The 19,377-nt window shown below is 43.4% G+C and overlaps 1 protein-coding gene and 1 long non-coding RNA gene across 11 annotated transcripts in view; one reads left to right on the forward strand and one right to left on the reverse strand.

Moving 5' to 3' along the window:
• The window catches only part of HIC2 (HIC ZBTB transcriptional repressor 2), an 80,503-nt gene that overhangs the window by 12,544 nt on the left and 48,582 nt on the right, over positions 1 to 19,377 (forward strand). The window lies entirely within an intron of this gene.
• LOC112985605 (uncharacterized) overlaps positions 15,269 to 19,377 on the reverse strand; it is a 74,249-nt gene continuing 70,140 nt past the window's right edge. The window contains exon 5 of the long non-coding RNA XR_010392068.1: positions 15,269 to 15,351. This is a non-coding gene — a long non-coding RNA (uncharacterized LOC112985605). The remainder of the gene's footprint in view (positions 15,352 to 19,377) is intronic.

Genomic DNA, 19,377 nt, shown 5'->3' on the forward strand with positions numbered 1-19,377 from the left:
AGTGAGGAACATTTACAGTGACTTGCAGGAAAATCTTCTGGCTGTTCTACTGAAGACGTCTTTCTGCTTCCCTTAGTCTCGTTTTTAACGTTCGATTCTCTTCTTCTGGAGCAGAAGAGTCATATGATGAGGTTCTAAGGAACTTTTAAAAAGAGAGGAACTTGAATGCGTTGCCCCTTTGTCTTGTTAGATACCAGTGGTTAGATTGAAGCCTCTGGTTGTACAATTCCCGTTTGTTCTTGACCTTAAATCTCCAGCCTGTGTCAAAGTCCTGCTTGCCAGGACTGCGTGCCCTTATTTGTAATGGGAACTTGTGACTGATGGGGGGTTTGATATTGAATGCCCTCAAATCTGTACATTGGAGGTGCTCATTGCTAAGAACAAGCCCAACAGCTGAGATGCAATTTGCAGATCAGAGCAGTCCCCCCTGCAGCTGGGTCACAGAGCCCTAAGGAGCAGCAGTAGATGGTCCCATTCCCTTGCCAACATTCCCTGTCCCATATGGACAGTCTTGAGCCTTCATGTTACATTGATCATTATTTATTACACACACTCCCTCACTCACTCTCTAATTTGAATATATATAAATAATACCAGACATGAGTCTCCCTGTTTGGAGTAACTGTGCTCAGTTATGCTTGGTGTTCAGTTAAAACAGGAAAAAAATGGGTTTGGTAGTTTGTGCTAAATGGCAGAAGCAAATTCATCAAGTTTGAGTTGCAAAAATGCCATGTCTGAATTTCTTAAATAGCGTTGTCTACAATAGGCCCAGAAACATGACAGCACATGTGGAATGCGTGCATGAAGGGGAATACACAGGACATAAATTTTTCTGCAGGTTTTAACAAGGCCAGAATATTCTGTGCCCCCTCTGGTCTGCCACACAGAACAAAAGGTTTCTAGAGTCATCTGAGAGCTGCCAGCACAAAATGAAAGCCCCAAGAGTGTCTCCAGTCATCAAAGGGGCATCCACAGCCTCTAAATATGAAAATGCAACCAAGCTGCAGTTGGAAAGTGAGAGTACAGTGGCCTGGTACAGTCCCTGGGGAGACACTGAGCAGTCGAGACTGACACAATATGGGACTCATGAACTTGGGCTTAAATAAGAAGTAATTTGTTTAACCAGTATGTGACTTATGACATGCTAATAGCTCTTGGGTCCCACATTCAAGAAGGGGGCTGATGCTCTACCGCCTTCCCCATGTCTGTGTGTAAGCCAGCTCACCCTTGAGAGGAGAAGGCCACTTGATGTGGTGCAAATCCTGCTGGAAAAATCTCAGTCCTGCTTCATTTCAGACCAGGGCACGGGGGATGCCTGGCTCTAATGAGTAACACATTTTCCTCTGCTGCCTCTTAAGAGGAACTGCCCATGTGCATGTCTGGAGGCAAGGGTCTGCATGGCCTTTGTGAGGAGGGTTACCCTGTGTCTGCTCCCATCTTTGGCTCCATCACATAGATGCCCAGGCCTGGAAGGGAGCGATGCTGTTACTTTCCCAGGAGTCCTCAGCATGCACCTCCTCGTGTGCGGGGCAGAGAGCATTGCAGGAGGGAGTGTGGAGGATCCAGGGGTTCCTGCTGCAGACCCCAGGCAGGCAGGGCTGCTGCACGGCCGTGGTCATGGACAGTTGCATCTCGTGTGTGGGGGTTACCTGGCACCTTGTGGACGTAGTTTCCCATTGATTTTTGGTAGAATTGATTTATAGAGCTATTTAATGGAATTGATTCTTTTTACAACTTCTTTCCCCTCTTAAAGACAAACTGTTTTGCTTGAGTGATGGCTACAAGTTTGTGTTTCTGTATTAATATACTCAGGCACCCGCAGTCCTGACTGTGTTCTTTCTATTCACGCCACAATGAAAATCTCAATCTCAAACACCATCTTAACTTTTAATATTATATTTGATGCATGAGCTGGAATAAATTAAACATGCTAGAACTTGCAAGATGAAATCCTAGTGGTGGGTATAACCACAAAGCAGTGTTCTGTTAAGCCAAGAACCGTCGGGAATGTCTGTTGTGGTTGTGTCTGGGTTAAGAGTGGCTCCCTTTGGTTTAGTGTAGGTGGATATTTTTATTCTGCCTGGCTTGTGAACAAGGGGATGAAAATTCAGAATTTACCTAAGAGAAGTATAGAACTCTGCAGAATTTTCCTTTACAAGCCCATAGGTAGGAACAGCATTTTTATCCTGAAACCAGTATTTTTATTGTACTTAATGTCTTTCACTGATTGTTGCTCCAAAGTGCCTTGCAAAAGAAAATATTTGTTCTGCACCTAGAGGAGTACTATGAGGAAGTCAAAACGTCATCATTTTCTGTTTTTGTTTTGCACTTTGCAGTTCAGTTCTTTGAGTAAGTTTATCTTGACACAATTTTGCTGTTATGCTTTTGGGCTTCTCTCTGTCTTCTTTTAAGAAGCACCAAAATAAATTTGGGCAGACTTCTAGCTCTGGGTGATACTTCTGAGTAGATATTGTGCCACCCAAATTTCCAAACAGGCTTAAAAATGTGTGCTGTGGGCTTAGCACCCTGCTAACAACTGCCAGTCAAGATACAATGAAATAAATAATCTCTGAAAGAGCCAGCACCCAAATTGCACAAGGTATTAGTAACCCAGAAGTACCTCCTTAAAAGGCAGTGAGAAACAAACAGGACCTCAGCAATCACAGTTGTACTGTAAGATCTCCGTGTGAAATTTGGCTAAGCAGTTTGGCAACTGTATGCGGTACTAACTGGAGCTTCAAAGTGGTGGTCTGATGTAGCCCCAAGCAAAGTACATCTTGGTAATCTAGTTATCACCAGAGAAGTGACAGAGATAGTCAGCACCAGCCATGACCCCATTTGAATAGAAAAGCTCTCAGCTTCATGACTGCGTATCAGAGCTGCCACCCTTGCCAGCTATCATCTGTAGCCATCTCAAAACTGCTGAGAATCCAGCAGGGCCCCCTACTGTGCATTTAACTTATATTGTGAGTTTAACAGGACAGCCAAGAATAATATCTTTACTATGCTGAATCTGCAACTGCTGTAGAAGTGGGTTGTACATGCGAACAAAGCTTAGCAGGAAAACTAGATGCTACGTGCATGATGCCGAGCAGATAATAGCAGTTTATCCAGTTGTCTTATATCTGCAACTCTAAATCCCACATGCCATTAATTTTGGAAAAGGACTCCAAATGTAAGCAAATTGCCCTGACCCAGTTTTTAACTGGTGAAGGGACTTGAATTCATATGCAAGATAACATAGGCCCTTTTGCAAATCATAGTATTTAAATGTGGTTGCTTAGAGAGACTTCCAGCAACAATCAGCCTTAACCATGTGTCCCAGAAGACAGCTAAGACTTTATTCAGCATCTTTAGTGATCCTAAATGGCATTCCTTGAGAGGGAAACGGTATCATTACTTTGTAAACTAAACCTGCAGCAGTTGGATTATACTGTAGTTTTACAGAGGTGTTTTATATACCACAGCCACATTGTAAACTAGATTTTGTTTGCTTGGACCTTATACTAGCAATTTGTAGTCTGTCTCTGGCAGATGCGTATGTGTCTCTCTCTCACCATCACATGCCCTAAGCAATTATGGGGAGTTAACAAAACCTGCAGAGAAGGCAACTGCTCTTATCTGTCTTGCCCCATGCCAAGTCTTTGCTTTCTAGTCTCTGTTGGGAAATAGTAGAAATTCCAGGCATTCTTTGGAAGGGAGAGGGTTAAGTTTAAAGAGAAGGGTATCTTGTCTTTCACCACCACTGGGGTGGAAAGTTTTTAACTGTGCCTGCTCCCTAGAGGTACTTCATTATGGGTGTGATGATACGGCCTTGGCATGTCCTTGTGGGACTGGTTGGACATTAAGGATCTGTACTGCCAATTTCCAGGTTCTTCCTTTTCATATGGACAGATTCTGGCATCATGATTCTCAAGGCATCAGGAAAAGCACTTATATGAGAACATGAGATTTCGTAGTTCATACTACCTACATTGGTCTACAGTAAAACTTTATATAAAAAGCATTTTTTACTTCAGGGACTGCAAAGCCCTAAAGCTTTCATTAGGTGCTGTAAGAACATAGTCTCTCCTCTGAAGATGTCACAGTCTAAATGGACAGGACAGACAGAAGGTGAGAAAGGAAGCAGAGAAACAAAGAGATGCCTTATTAAGCCAAGGTGGTGTGACAGATGGGGAGAACTGGAAGAGAACCTGAATTCCTTGAGTTCTACTTTAGTGTCTTTGCTACCAGAACAGACTGTTGTTATCATAGCACTCTTTTTTGCATCCTTATTCTTCAAACTAAATTAACTTTCCTTGCCTCAGGGACTGACATAGTCCTTGTATTGTCTTCTGGTGTATCTTAGCTATTCTTAGAGAACTGGAACAACAAGCACATAAACAAGTTACTTCACACTGACTGATCACTGGTTACTCTTTGTATGGAAGCCTTTAGCTCATGGCAGTGGAAGGTAACCAGGTAAGACAACTTTGGGTCCAGGGTAAAACCAACCACCCAAGCAAAAGTTGCTTCTGAATTTGCACAGGTACCTGTCAGTCTTTCTGGTTCTGCAAATGCCTACTTTCTGTTTCGGTCTCTGGGCAGGTGCTTCCTACAAGGAGGTACAAGGTTGGGCAGTGCTAATGTCACCACGTGAAACTGCCCTATCTCCATTTTGGACATGCATGTGCATCTTACCTGGACTGCGTCTAGGCTGTAGCCAGCTCTCAAATTAAGCCAAAATGATTTAATAAGTTGTTCTTGACTGTGAAGCTCAAAAGGATCAACGTTGTTTCCCCCACCCCCCAGATTAAGTCCCGTCCTCTGGCCACATACTCTCAGAACGCAGAATAGACCCAGTTTTCACATGTCTCCCTTGAAACAAAGTGGCACCAGGATTAAAAAAAGCAGCTTCTTACTGCCCCATAGTCTGCCCTGACTCTGTAGGATGGTTTTATCAGAAAGCTCCTGTGGTTGCCCACTCTAATCTTGCTAGTGTTTTAAGTTCCTTGCTAGAGTCCTGCCTTACCAAGTGTCCCAAGGATTACATTTCTGTACTGCTTGGACCCCGAGAGCTACCAGATGGAAACAAATATTCCTGCTCCAGAAGATGGTGAACAGAACTAAACAGTTACTTACTCTTTGTGTGTTGCCTTGGTAAATTTAAAGACTTCCTTCTATTAAATGATACAATAGCAAATTCTTTACAAAAAATAAAATGCCTGTAATCAGATGATGTTTGTGCTGGTGCTAGAGGTAACATGCTATTGAGTATCTCCTGATTTGGCTTCCACAGTTCAGGGGTGAGGGGAACTGGAATGGTGTTTACTGAGCCTATAAACTTCTCACTAAACATAATTCATGGGCTCTAGCTGGCTAATAACCAGGACCTCAATGCCCTAACAGTTGGCCCTATACATTTTAAAACAAAGCTTTATTTGAAGTGAAAACTTTAAGAAAAATAAACTTTAGGATTTAGTGGCCTCTAATATTCTCCAACTCCATAGGCCGTGAGAGATCTCATAACTATGGAGAGCATTTTGGAATATTGCTATTGCAGTCTCTCGGACCAGTGCTAAAAGAGTGTTTGCTCCAGAGATTGCCCCAGCATCCTTTTTTGTTTGTTTGTTTTGAAATTTACAGGAACCCATATATCTCTTTTAAAACAGCACTGTGCTGGGGATTTTCTCCTATTAATGTTTAAAAGGTGTTTCTGCTGACCATTTGAGCACCGTAGGTAGTCTGCATTTCTTCTACCTGTTATGAGGACAGGGTGAAGAACCGAAGCAAGAAAAATGTTCTTTAAGACAGCATTTTTGAAATTAATTCTGTGACCTTTCCTATAGTCCTAGCTTTCCTCTGGAGAGGAGAGATCTTCATTAGAACAGGTTTATTTAAAACACTCGCTAGAATATGTAGCAGAATTTCCCCTTTTCTCCTCATGACTGAATTTTCCCCTTTTTCCTCCTATGCTTATGCAGGCTCATTCAAGGAGCACTCCTTCTTGGAGCACTGTAGAACTTAAGATCTGGATTGGTTTCAGATCTCCTTCCTTCCCCTGTGTGGAGAAAAGTATTCTTGCGTTCCATGTTTGTTTAGTTTCTAATGAATAAGACTTAAATACCTAAAGAATCCCTGACAGTTCTTGGAGGGGTGTGTGAGAGTGGTGGTTCTGGTCTCTGGTACACTGGAAGCAGAATTGTTCATTTCTAAGGATGGGCAATCAGTTAATTTGGATTTCTGCTAATGGTTTTACCTTGATTGGGAGACCTTGCCACTTTGTGCTTCAGTTTCTTCCTTGGATGGACAGAGAAACAACGCCTGCCTGCCTCCTGTCAGCTGCTTTGAAGTCTGTAGATGAAAGATACCATATGAATGCAAAGTACTTGCCAGTTAACGTCAGTAAGTCATTTTGCTTGTACCTTGATGGAAGATGCTTTATTGTAGGCTTACAATGAATAGATTTGCATATCCACCAGCAGCTCTTTCCCTTTTGCTTAAATCTTTTGGAGAATTATATTGACTACCTCTCTGAAAGACAGAGGGAGGTTAAACAACAAGCAACAAAGGATTATCAGAGGAAATTTCTTGTCATGAGATACCTTAAAGATAATACTTAGTAACATTTTGAAAAGGAAAGAGAATAAAGACTAGGCACCCAGTGACAAAGAGTTCCTGCCAAATACTATCTCCGCTGTCTTTCAGGGATATTTTCTGATGCAGAGCTAAACCTCAGTTCCATCAATGCATGGAGAAGTTCTATTATTGTACACTGATTTGATAAGATAATATCATTAGCCTCTTGGTCCATCCATGCAGACCTCTACTGTCCAAAAACAACATTAAGTTATTAAATCAATTCTCATATTTGTTACGGTAATAAGTTAAAATAGCATTATTTAGATACCACTTCTCTAAACTTAGATAATTCATTCAACTGTATCTGTGTTTGCTTATCCACATTCTTCTGCTGCTTTTAAAAACAAGCACAAATTCAATAGGTAGGTGTAGGATTTGGATTTCCTGGCTCTTATTGTTTGGTGTGGCAAGGTCTTCCCTGTTGGCTATTTGTGTCTTGTCTGTTTGGCTCTGCCTCCTCTGCAGCAGATGGGCAGCAAGGAATTGAGGGCTCCAGTGGATAAATGCAGCCGCAACAGCTGCTTTCAAGAAGGGTATCAATGAAGAAAGTCACAAGTGAGATAGTGTCTGGACAGATACCTCCTAGCAGTTTCTGCTGACACACATTGAGAGACCTGGATTTGAGAGTTAAATTGGCATGGAGCCAAAGTCAACAGAGAGGAGATTCTTCAGGCAGAAAGGCAGGTCCAGGTTTCCCCAGACCTCAGTTGTCTTGGGGCATTTTGGAGCTTTCTGGCCCCAGGGGAGGAGGAAGGAGGCCTTCCCAAATGCCCATTTTGGGGTACAGATGCAATCCTGAGCCCATATTTCATAGGCTGATAGAAGTATATGCTATACTATTCTGCAGAAAATGGGTTGACTTACTCAAAAGTTGCAGAGAATGTTTTGCAGACTTTTTTTAAAAAAGCTCTAGAGGCACAAATCATACAGGACAGTGACTGATTTGGCCTGGTATTGGGAGACCTTTGTGTCTAGTGACAATGCAAAAATCCGCGTTTTGCTTTAACCTGGGCTTCAGACAACAGTTTTGCTCTGTCCTTTGGTTTTTGTAACACATTTGTGTAACAGCGTGAGAACATCCCACTTCTTGCACAAGTGGGGACCTCCAGGGCCGAGCCGAGCTCAGCTCAGCTTTGTTCCCAGGCTCTGCGGAGGAGCACAGACCTCTTTGAGAATGCAAAGCGCCAAGTTGTGCTGCCGTGTGCTCCCTGCCTGCCGCTGGTAAGAGTGCGCAGGGCCAGATGGAGAGGAAAGGCTATTTAAGAGGGCTGTGTGTTATTGGAACTTGCCATCTAACATTCCTCACTTTCCCCAGTGTGTTCTCCCCCTTCCAGGTTGGAATGCAGTAATTGCCATACCAGAAAGAAGCCCTGATCTGTCTGTCTAGTCTGGCATCCTCGCTCCAAGAGAGGCAAATGCCAGATGCTTGAGGGAAAGGTACAAGAACTCCTAAAACAAACAGCTAGGGAATAAGTTGCCCATAGAGGAAGTTAGTGGTTGGTTTATGCCCTAAGGCAAGAGTTTCTAGCCTATACATGGGTAGTCTCCGTAGCGAGGTATCCTCTTTCATATAAAATATACTTGCAGTTAATCTATTCTTGCAAACTCCCTCCCTCTTTGAATTGGGGACGAAGGAATCGCACAGGGCAGCTGTACCACTGCGCGTGGTGTTTCAGTGGTCTGCAACCTGGAACTTACTGTGGCACTGGGAAAGCAAGGTATGATACTGCTCCCCAGTGTGTTGCTGATACTGCTGTCTGTAGGCCACAATGATTGTGGGCAGCAGCTGTCACTCATCTCTCTTCTTCTTTCTGCTGGTTTTGATTGTCTGTCGTCAGTGGCCCTCCTCCTCTTGTGCTGAAGGAATAAACAGTGTTTGCCTGTCTGCTCTTTCTGTAACGCTCAGTTTTACATACCTCTCCTCTGCTCTGTCCTTTCTACCTCTACCCATATAGAAGTCTTTCCACATCGTGCACAGCTTTGTGCTATGTGTCATCTCTTCTCTACTTGCTAGGCCTTATGAATACACCAGGTGTTCCTGGTCTTTCAGTAGCTTTTCCTGAAGCGGATCCTGAGAGTCTGTGTTCCAGGACGTATTACCAAATGTCAGGATTTTTCCTGTTCGCTAAAGTGTTAGCTGAACTGTTCCCTATTCTTCCCTTCTAAACACAAGAGCAGGTGGGTTGGTTCCACTGGTGAAGAATCAAGCCCACCAGCAAAGGGCCACTGAGCCTCTATGCGAGTCAGGATAAGGGCTGCTGTCTTCTCCTCTCCCTCCTGGTGTTCTCCACTGGCTAAACCTTTCACTGCAAGCTCTGTGTATGAATGTGTCGTGCCATGTAGAAGTATTGCTGGTAACTGGTGTGAAATAGCCTCCAACAACTTAAAGCAAGGGGGAGAGAGGCCTTGCTAGAAATGAGAAAGACCTCAACTGAGAGCTTTTCTCTGGTGCTGATGCGGAAGTCAATATTATGCAGGACCTGCATTCACCTTGGGGATGAGGAAGGGGAGAGCTGTGTTATTCATTACATACTGCTAATTCTTTCCCAACCAGCCAGCCTGCGATTTCCTGGCTTTCCAAGGGATGCTTTCATCTATCTCCTGTATAATCTTGAATTGCTTGAGAAGTTGTTTTTTTCCTTCTTGTGGAAGATTGTGTTGGAGCCAGAGTGTTGCTTACTGTGAATAGGTATAACAAATTCTTCACCCTCTTTTTTTCCTCCATCTCCCTTTCAAAAGGGGGGGGGGGCAAGGAAAGTAGCACATATTTCTGTGGGTTCAGCCTATTCAGTAACCACAGTTAGCAGAATGCTCTCACTTTAACCAGCTAGTCAGTCTCCCTTTGCTGGCTGGATTTTTATAGTTCAGCTATACAGAGTTAAACGTAAGAGGCATCATTAGATAGATAAGATTACTGGGGAAAAAATTGGCCTTCTGGTTTCTCGGCAATCTTGGGTAAACCGAGGCAGAGAGGTTACATCCGTTTTCCTAAATGGCAGCTAGAAATTACCATTACTTGCTGTTTCTGCTTACAGAAATGGTTTTTGCTGAGCCCTTTTGATGAAAAATGCTGTGTCCATGCAGATACCTGAGTTGTGGTGTTGTATGGCCCTTGATGAAGTTGTCAGAGGTCTGTATTGCTTAGGCAAGCTGGAAACATACCCAATTACTTACAAACAGCACGAAACCTCGCATCTAAAACTCGAGAAATACTTTTTCCGGTAGGTGCTCTGAATTAGTAAGTCATGGGAATGGTTGGGGTCAAATCTAGATCCAGGTTCATATATACATTTTTCCACAGATGTGGTTGGGGTCTGGTGCCTGTCATCTCTACATGAAATCACGCCATGAAAGTTTCTGATGTGCTGTTGTTTTTTTTCCCATTTTCCATGCTGTCAGTGTCCTTTTCATCACTTTTTCCTTCTGTGATTTTCATTCTCGAACCATACATATGGTCTGGTAGATTGAAACAAGAGGCAAATGCTGAGCCAGAGTGTTTTTCATTTGTTTGTCTTTTAATGCAGCCTGGGGTTTGTATGCATGGTATATAGAAAAAATTGAATTAATAATTTTAGTTGGGTTATTTTTAAGTGTGGGGGACAATGAACGTCCCCAATGGGAGCGGGAACTTCTTATGCCACATTCAGCACTGACATATCATGTACCTTCATCCTTTGTTCAGCCTACTAATCCCTTGCATGGGCACTCTTATTTGGAATAAAAATGCTCTTAACTCAGTAAAATGAGATAAACCAAATGAAAGTTCCTTTTCATACTGAATGAGTGTGTCTGTACAGAGATATAATGTGGTTTAGCTAATTCACTTTAAATTCACAGCTTTAGTTAATCTGAATTAAGTTCCCCAAGTGCTGCGTGTAAAGACCTCTTTATTTAGAAAGAGCTGCTCTTGTGGAAAGAGCAATGGACTCAGCCCTGTCCTGAGGCATTCTGGCATGCATCTAGCTTCTTCAGTGAGTTTCTGGGCACTAGCAAATTTTCTACCACATCCTTTTCTTCTCCTCCTCCCAGAACGCCTCTGCGCTACCTCCTGATACTGAGGTTTCTGAGCTATTACTCTGGATACTTGCTCTGTTTTTATTTGCTGTGCTGCTGAGGAAACAATATTTCAGTAATGTTCATCATTTCAGAACCGGGAAAGTCAAACTCATTTTAAAAACCAGCTGTGAACGTACCCTTTCCATTTTGAATGGCTTGTCTGGTGGAGGTTCGCTATATGGGCCAGATAGAGAGCAGGAAGCAGAATGTGGCACCTCTCTACGACAGCAGAGGCTTATGCAGTAAAACCCAACTCATGCTGCATTTAGATGGGAAAGCCAAAACATTAGCACAACTATTTTGGGGGGTCAGAACTTGAGCTCAGAGATTTGCTTCTGGGCATATGTGCTTTTTCACTTAGAAAAGATCTTGTGGTCATGTTACATTTTCCTTATGAAAGGAGAAACTGGTCACATGGGTCAGATATATCCATTTAGGACAAACACTGCTTAATGAAACTTGTTGGCTTGCCAGATGCACAGAGTGCTGGACCATGTGAACTTTGACTGGCAAGTTTCGTGCAGGTCTGTTTACTGCACTGTTTTCTGACTCTTGCCCTAATGGGAAATTGTTCGTGGAATCACTGCATTGTCTAACTGGCTGCTGGTTCTGCCAGAGGATCGGCTGGGGAGGACCAGCTGGCTCGCTCTGAGGCTCTTCAGTTGGAGTTTCCAGTAAGTTGATCATGGATGTTATGATCAATGGGGAAGGAGATAACAGAGAAAAAAATTACTTTCTTGCCTTCCAACTCTGAGTTGGAGTACAGAGGCAGACAAACACAGCGGAAGTGGTTGATGAATTCATGTTCCTTCCACCTGGCAAAGTCATACCTGAAATGCTGAAGTGTCCAAAAGCCCTGAAAGCATCATGCACTGTGCGTGTGTACTATAAATAAGCTTTTAAAAACACCTCTGGCAACGCACATGCTTAACTGAAACTCGCTTGGTGAAGGTTGACTCAGGAGTGTAGGAAGGAGATGGGGAAAGAGCAAGTGGGAGGAAATAAGTGGAACCTGCTGTCAGAGAAAAGCCACTTGTTTGCAGTTTCCAGGCTATCCAAGCTCCTGGCATGCCAGCTCTGGGAGATCCCGAGTCACTTCCTGGATATTTGCCCTTAGCGTTCATGGGGGTGTGTGATAACCGAAAATTCAAGTATTAACAAAGCTCTATGAGCAGATTAATTTAACCTACTAATTAATTTAACCTAAGTATCAGGTGTCTTAGAATTATGGTTGATTCTCCAGTTCTAAGAATTCAAATAGCTCCTGCTGACAGTCTCCAGTCAGTTAGACAGTAACTTCAGTAAGTCCTCTTAATGAATTCTCATACATTCAACCTGCAAATTAAATACCTGCATCCCTTATTTTAAAAGTATTTAAAAGTATTGTCTCCTGCACGGAACCAGAGGCTGTTTGAGAAGATGGGGCTCTCCTAGGGTGAATTTTCCTGATAGTATCTGTGTAACTATATAATTTGCACTGCTGCTGACTCAAAGCTGGGCTGGCTTACTTGCTTGGTTTTTTTACAGATGTGTGAAAACATGATGCATCTTATCGAGTGAGGAAAGGAAGTGATCTTCCCCACCAGAGTTGCTTTAGATTGGCCACTAAGGGGTTAAACGAATTGCCCAGTTCTGAGGAAGCCTGTTCCTAAAGAAGACATTGACTGGAATAAGGTTTGGCTGCAGACACAAGCTGATGTGCTTGCAGCAAAGATTGCAGGCTTATCAGTAAAGATAAACATGCAAGGGCTTCCAAAACCGTGTGCCCCTACCACTTGTTTGGGATCCTTTTTCAGAGACCAAGAGAAAATGCAAAATCTTGTCTAAGATAGATGCTCCTTCGAAGAGGGCAGCCAGCAGACTTTGCAGAAACAGAGGCCATGTATTAATATGTCGTTTGGAACAGGTACAGGAGATATTAGTTTACCTGATTCAAAATAGTACTTGAGCCCTTGCAGTATCATGTGGGGTTGGCTCTTTCCACTCAATCATCAGCCTTTTGCTGAGTGCCCAAAGGCTATAAAATGCTGGGTTTTGTTGTCCTCACTTAGTTACTTGCCCTGGCTAACTTCTGCATATGGCTTTCTACTGCCAAGCAATCTCCAGGCTTTACTACCCACTTGTTTGCCATTTTCCACAAATACTTTGAATGTCCTTTTATTTTAATCCTGGTGCTGAGAGGAAGGGAATGGAGATAATGTTTCTTTAACAGAATGGAATAAAAATGGATACGGAATGTCTGGACACACAACAGACCTCTGGAGTCGCCTGCAAAAACAGTCACAATGATAATATTAGGTATAATTGTGGTCTATTCTTTTATATAATGCATTTTTCTTTATTTCCCTCTCTTCCTGCTCGTATCACCAACAATGCAAAGCAGGAGATGCAGAAATCAAACTAGGATGTTCCTAGCAGCTAGCTGCTTGAAGTTAAATTCCAAAAGTTCACATTAAAATGCAGAAATTATTCCAGATGGGTGAGGACTGGCACTGTCTTTCTGTCCAGGATAGTCTGTGCCATTCTGAAATCTCAGCCTGGGTTCCTCTGTTTTGCCACAGAGTCTGATTGACACCTACATGTGTGTGGCCCTTTCATACAGGGGTGGACTTAAGTTTGAAAATCCGGACATTTTTGGACTGTGACAACAGTTGGTATGGTGTTTCAATCTGTATTTTAGTTTTTAAAAATTATGTAGATTGCTTAAAAGGGAGTGTAGCAAATTATTGCAAAAATCAGAGAGGAGAACAGCTTATAAAAACAATTTAAAAGTCTCTCTCGGTGGAGCGATTCTCAGAATATGGAAAGAAGGACTTGTACAATTCAAAAAAATTCTCTTAAACTCGCAATGCGATAGATGAAGCCGGTTCGGAGAATGTGAAAATGTGGGCTCCATGTGCTAAAGCTATTTGAAAAGAGGTGTGAGTGAAGGGGCCGAGGCTGGTGTGAACGTCAGACTTCCTGCCTCCTGCTCGCTCTGGGTCGCAGCTGCAGCACGTTCCCAGGGTGGCCTTTCCTTTAAAAGGGACTCTGAGCCACCCCAGCCTTGCAGGAAAGGACTAGCTGCAGCCAGAAATCCTGGCCCACTGCAGGAACACCAGAGGAAGAGCTTTGTTACTAGCTTGTGTTTGATCTTAGCTGCTTTTTTCCCTGCTCTCGGTAGCGTGCTGATGATACCTGTGGGAGGTGAAAAACCGGTGAATTCCTGCGAGGGTGCAGACAAGTTTGCAGTTTAGGTCTTGTCCTCTTCTTCCCCTCTGGTTTAAAAAAAAAAAAAAAAAAAAAAAAAAAAAAAAAAAAATTGGGGGGCTGTCCCAAATACATAAAAAGGAACTTTTTCATAGAATAATTTTCTGTCTTACATCTGTTGAGGACTCTGAATCAGAAAGACAGTAAGCAGTTGACTCAGTTTGTTTTGTCTCCTCTCCCCCTTTCTCATGTTTAAAATGTGTATTTATGGGAAATGACTGGCTCGAAAGTGTAGGTCAAGCCTGAGCTGCCCAGAAGCCATTCCTTTGCTACAGCGTTCACTTTTGCTTTATTTATTTTAAAGTTAAACCTGAAATGCCAAGGGTACCCTGAATTCCCGTTCTGGTTCAGACTGACAGAGCTGCCGGTCGCACGCCCCGTAGCTGTGCCGCTCCTGGCACTACCCCTCCTGTGCCAGGGAGCCTGGCGAGGGCTGGTGAGCTGCACCCTGCCTTGGGGTATTTGCAGATTATTGCAGTCTTTTCCATCCTTGAAATTTTACTCTATTTTTCCTTCTTCAGTTGGGTATGTTGGACACACTCTGCTACTACCACAAAAAGCTACTCGCACTCTGATTTCGTACAGCAAGGCAGGGCCATGGGAGGAGAGAGGAGAGAAGGATGGGGTGAGGGGGAGAAAGAAGAGTGCCAAATGTGGAGGCAAATATGCCCCGGTTTCGGCTGCTGCCCAGGAAGAGGGACTGCAAGTCTGTGATAAGGAGAGGAAGGAGATGAAAAGGGATGGGTGGGCCCCAGAGAAGGTGATCTGGATGCCAAAATATCTTGCTCTGGCTCTGTGAGGAGCAGCATGCAAGTGCTGCAGAGGGAGGGCTAGCTGTGGTTTGTGGTTTCGGGAGCTGACACAAATAGTCTCTGGACTCTTTCGATGGGCCTGCAAAGCAGTGTTCTGCCTGGGGAGCCAGAGCCGATGCTTCTTGGTCTAATCCATTCTCGCTTAGCAGGTTCCAGGCTGTGTTCAGAGCAAGCAGTGATGGCAGGCTGTCAGAAAGGCTCCTAGCTTAAGAAATAGGGTTTAGCATCCCACATAGTTTATGCTGTGCTAGAGTTAGATTATGCTGGACATGGCTGTAATTAAACACTTGGGTTTGGGTTTCTGTTTTTAAACTGTTGTTGTAAACCAGCAGTAAATACTGCGGCAGGCAACCTATTACAATGTTTCTGTGCCCAAGAACCACATGGGAGGCTAGGCTATCTTTTTTTTCCTTCTTTCACTAAGTGAACTGTGTAACTTTTTTGTGGACAGAAAATACAGAACAGTATGTTGACCTTCATTGCTGATCAAACTTCAGTTGCACCCAGATGTAACTGATAGCAGGTCTTACCTGGATTTACTTTCTCTCAATGCACATAGCTGGTCATGTGGAGGGGAAGTGAAATACTCCAATAATGTATATTGTATAGATGTCTGGATGGAATAAGAAGAAACAAAGCATGTTAGAGTGCAAAATACACTGCAAATATTTAAAATTCAAGAAAACTATGATAGTTCAAATATCTCATTCTTTATCAAAGGCTGATGCTGAACTTGATAAAAGTCATCCAGATGGCGAGAGATTTCTTCTCTGGTGCTAAACCACCAGCGTGCCTATCGACCAGTACTGTGTTCCTTGTACCTGCAGAAGTGTTGGTTATGCTAATCTGCCCGCCTGCTTCCCTTCCAACTGAGTGTTTTTCTATGGGGATGACCAGAGGGAATCATAGTGATACTACAAAGAAGCCTGTTTGCTTAAGGGGGCATATGTACATCTTTTAACAATTTGGTTGTGTATCTCTTTTGTGGGAGGATCCCTGATCTTATACAGAGAGGGACAACTGCTAATTAACTTAATTCTGGAAACAGGAGGTGGTATGACCTTTTCCAAAATGATTCCTTTGAGCTAGAGTTCATGGAGAGTTATTTGCTAGATCTGATGCCTGAGTTAGCTATAAAAGCATTATTCATAGAGAGGTATAATTCCCTGGTGTGACTGAGGGGAAAAAGTTGACCTCCAGTCTCTTTGGTTTGGATTCATGATTCCTTGTCTCAAAATTACCAGCACTGTGGCCAGGATTTACATTACTTAGTGTCAGAACACATTCATGCTTTCTATCTTATCTTTCAGCACTGAACGCAGCAAGTAAATACAAGTTATTAGACCATAGTTTTGGCTATCCCTGCCACCACTTCCCATATATTGTGAGCATTCAGACTTTTATTGGCCCCCTAACAGTGAATTCATTTTTCTGGCTACCAAGATGTCTGTACTGAGCATCTTCCAAATCTCTCCCTGTTTTGCCAAAGGAGCATTAAGGATTCTTAACACCACCTCTCTGCTGTACTCCCTCTGAGCAGCCCAGTGGCACAATTACAAGCACCCCAAACATGTCTACATTATTATTATTATTTTCTTTTTCCTGCTTCCAGGATTGAGTGATCCATTCCAGTTGCCCTAGTGTGGACACAACCAAAGAGGCAGCTAAAGAGGCTTTCAGCACTGCCTTAGCAGCAACTGCAAAAAGCCAAAGTTATGTTCAGGAGCCACGGCTGAGAGCAGCAGGACACAGGGCCACTGCTCTGACTGTTAAGGCAATGAAACAGCTCCCTCAAAGCAGGCGAGGAGCTGAAGACCCTTTGGCTTGCCATATGCCAAGCTCACAAAGTGTCTAGGCAGCCTCCTTACTGACAAGGGAGCAGAAAGCCAGCCCTTGGGCCTTATTAGTTTGGAAGAGGAAAGAAGGCAGCTGATGAGATGGGATTTTCTTTGGAGAGTGAGCGAGCTTCAGTCCTCATTCTGTCTTCTCATATTTCAAGAAAACCCCCAAACCAGCTCTTTCTGATTCCCTACCACCACCCCCTACAACAAAAAAAGACCAGGGTGGCAGCAAACGCAGGTGCCCTGCTGGGGCCCACGGCCACCCAGCCTTCCTGAGGCAGCGGTTAAGGGCTTGGACCTCTCTTAAGCCTGTTCGTAGCCACATTTTGTGCTTTTCAAGCTCGAGAGATGATAGCTTAGGAAAACAGAAGCAGTGCCTTTACCATACAGAGCTTTCTGCCATATTCATTCAAAGGTCTAGTCCATGTCTGAAGTCTTGCCAGACTAATATATGTCCTATTAATGTTGTGAAGCAAACAGCTGCCACATCCGCATCCCACTCCTTGCCACTGCATCGCCAGCAGAGCGGGAAGTTGTTCAGTGATGTAACCGGGGAAGGGTATTTGTTTAGATCAGAACAAAGTGAAAATCCCTATTTCCCAGTTGGTTTGACCCCTATTTACAAAGATCTATTAATGCATGTATGTAGAATAAAGATCTACATAAATGAAAATGTGCCCTGCTAATATTAAAAGGTACACTGTGGAATTTTGCCTAAGGATAAAATGTATTTTTAATTGAAAGCTGCTGTAACTTGATAGGGAATATCCAGAGCAGTCTTGAGGATCTACTTTAAAAAAATAGTTAAACACAGAGCCAACTCCCACCACTCCGTCTCTTGGAGCTACATGCCCTCTTTGATCCATCCATGGTGCTTACGATTCCTAAGAGACACGCGTACTGCCAGCAGTCAGAGCTCATTAATATTTATATGATGCCTTCCATCTGAAAATGTGCACTTTGCAATTATTAATTAAAGCAATTTCACAAACCCCTAAAATTTAGCTCCATTTTATAGCTTGCAAAACTGAGACCCAGACAGTTTGTGTCCTTGCGTGAAGACAGAATGAGGTTAGGAATGAGGATTTTTTATATGCTGATTACTGCGAGTATGGACTCATATTATGCCATATATATTTATCTTTCCTTCTCCAATAACTTTTGAAAAAGTGGCACAGGTTTCCTTTGGGAAGAAGGTGCGCTATGTGCCTGTACTGCCTAGAAAATAGTGATCAGGTGAGTGAGGGGAACCTTCTCTTTTGCTTTATTTTGTTTTTTTGTTTTTGGGGGTTTTTTTGCACTGCATTTGGTTGCTTTTTAGAAAGCCTCTTTAAAAATACAACCTGGGAATGACTTGTCAGCCCTACAGAAAGGAGCCTGAATGAGTTTTTACTTGAAGGTGTTAAACCCTTCCCTAGGATGCTGTATTTTAGTTCCTGTGTACGAGCAGCCAGAAGGGATGGTGGGTTGTAGTGCAGGTCAGATGTGGGCTCTCTCTGCGCGGTCCTTCCTGGTGCATATGGAATGAAGGAGCTTGGCCGAGCGCGAGACTGATAACGGCAGGGAGGGCTTGCCATGCGATTAGACCAGTTCACTGTAAACACCCAAGTTGCACAAGTGGCTCAAACTTTGATCTTTTTTGTTGTGGAAGAGAAATCTGAGACTGTGAAACCTGCCCTCGGTCACAAACAAGGAGGTGGACATTACTCAAACCCCACTGTGGAAATGCAAATACAGATAAATGTGATCAAAATGGAACAAGCCCTTCTCTCTCCCCCATCCCGTGCTCTCTGGTGCACAGATCTGCTTTTACCAGGGGCTTCTATTCTGACTTGTCTAGCTCTGTGAATGCAGGCCCCAGTCCCACACCTGAAACGCCCAAATCCAAATGCTCCCAAATACTGTCTGGGATAAGGTTTAAGCCACAGGTGCAATTAAGCTTTTAAGTGGTAAGCCTATTTGGTTAGGGGCACACCTAGAGCCTACAACAAGCCGAGAGAAAAATGATCAGTCTTTCAAACTGACAGGCGGTTCCCGAAATACTGCTGGAAGGGTTAAGAAGAAGCTACAACATTCGTAATTCTCCTGGTATTTATTGTAACAACTCTCTAAACAAGTTCTCCGTGGATGCATCTCGCTGCCCTACTGAGGTGGGACGTGATTTTAATTACAAATCTGGTAATGGATCGTCAAAATGATGGTGTTGCTAAGGTCCTGGGCACGCTTTTCTTAGCCCTCTCTTCTTTCCCCCACCCCCTTCTTCCCAAACCTGCCTGAGCAAACACTGAAGCAAAAGGAGAAGTTTCACAAGAGCGTAGGCTATTAGCTGTGATCTCTTTTTCCCATTGGCATGTGGAGTTTTCAGTAGATTGTTTCAGAGAGAAAAATGTCATAGCAGGTTGTCCGGTAAAATGTCGGTGACTATCTCAAAATGCAAAGGTTCAAAGACATTCACTGAGCGTATGGCAAATACTGGATGTAAGGCTCTAGCTATTGCTTGGCGTTCTGGTTTCTTTGCGCTGTCGCAGCTCTGCTCGTACAATCATTAGGACAACATCGGAGACCTTTGCTTTGCATAGCCTTGAGTTCTTGGGCAAGGATTTAAAAGTGGAACATTAAAACGTGTTAGCGAACACATCCTAATTAGTCTCTAACTCTTACCCATGCTCAAAGGCCATGAGCCTTGTCTACACTATGCCTCTCAAACATGTTCAACAATATATCTTTTTATCCTAGTCTAGACAAAGTCTTAAGGTTTACGTTGTCTAGTCAACTAATGGCTCCTTTTAGTGGGAAAA

This window comes from Dromaius novaehollandiae, chromosome 17, assembly GCF_036370855.1.
Source record: "Dromaius novaehollandiae isolate bDroNov1 chromosome 17, bDroNov1.hap1, whole genome shotgun sequence".
In the NCBI taxonomy this organism is placed as follows: domain Eukaryota; kingdom Metazoa; phylum Chordata; class Aves; order Casuariiformes; family Dromaiidae; genus Dromaius; species Dromaius novaehollandiae.